Here is a 1,022-nt window from a genome sequence, read left to right on the forward strand (position 1 = left end):
GCTTATTTTAATTTTTTTCTAACAGTTAATTTAGTTATTTATTTTTAATGAAGTTTTAAAACTTATTTTAATTATTTACAGATGTTTAATTTTGTATTTAAATTCTTTATATATATCTTATTTAATATTTCATTTTTTAAAATTATTTTACTAACACTTATTTTGATTGTTTATTTTAATATTTTAATTATTTTTCTAACACTTAATTTAGTTTTTTAATTTTAATGAATGTTTAAATACTAATTTTAATTCTTTACGCGTAATGCTTATTTCGTATCTACAAATTTATTTTAATTGCTTTGCAAAAATTAATTTTTTCGCTATTTTAATTTTCAAATTTAATTGCTTATTTTTATTATTTTACAAATGTTTAAATATTTATTTAAATTCTTTATATATATTACTTATTTAATATTATATTATTTCTTTTAATTATTTTACTATTATTTAATATAAAATAATTAATTAATCTAAATTAGCAACTAATAAATATTTCGATAAATAATATAACATTTACATATTATATTTACAATAAATAATTTTAAGTACATAATATACATTCAAATTAAGCAATTCAAATAAATAATTACATATTAGAGAACACAATATAAGTGATTAATAATTATTTAATTAACTTCAATAATTATGAGAATAAAAAAATAATAATAATAAATAAATTTGGCCCACGGCCCAAAATAATGATCGGCCCAGTCAACTGGGTCAATTGGGCTGACCGGCCCAGGTGCCTAGTCAACTGGGCACCCCAGTTGACTGGGCCACCTGGGCGTTACTGTGCCCAGGTGGCCCAGTCAACTGGGTTACCTAGTTGATAGGGTACCTTCGCCCAGACGGCCTAGTCAACTGGGCCGTCTGGGCGACCGGCACGCCGTCTGCCATGGAGATCGTTGGAAAACTTCATTTCTGGCGATCTCCACTCCTTCCCAAACAATAACAAGCCAAATTCCACATTTATACAAGGATTTCTCAACACATATATATAAAATCATACTTTTTTCCAAAAA

The sequence above is a fragment of the Olea europaea genome, chromosome 10 (assembly GCF_002742605.1).
Source record: "Olea europaea var. sylvestris chromosome 10, O_europaea_v1, whole genome shotgun sequence".
Lineage (NCBI taxonomy): Eukaryota > Viridiplantae > Streptophyta > Magnoliopsida > Lamiales > Oleaceae > Olea > Olea europaea.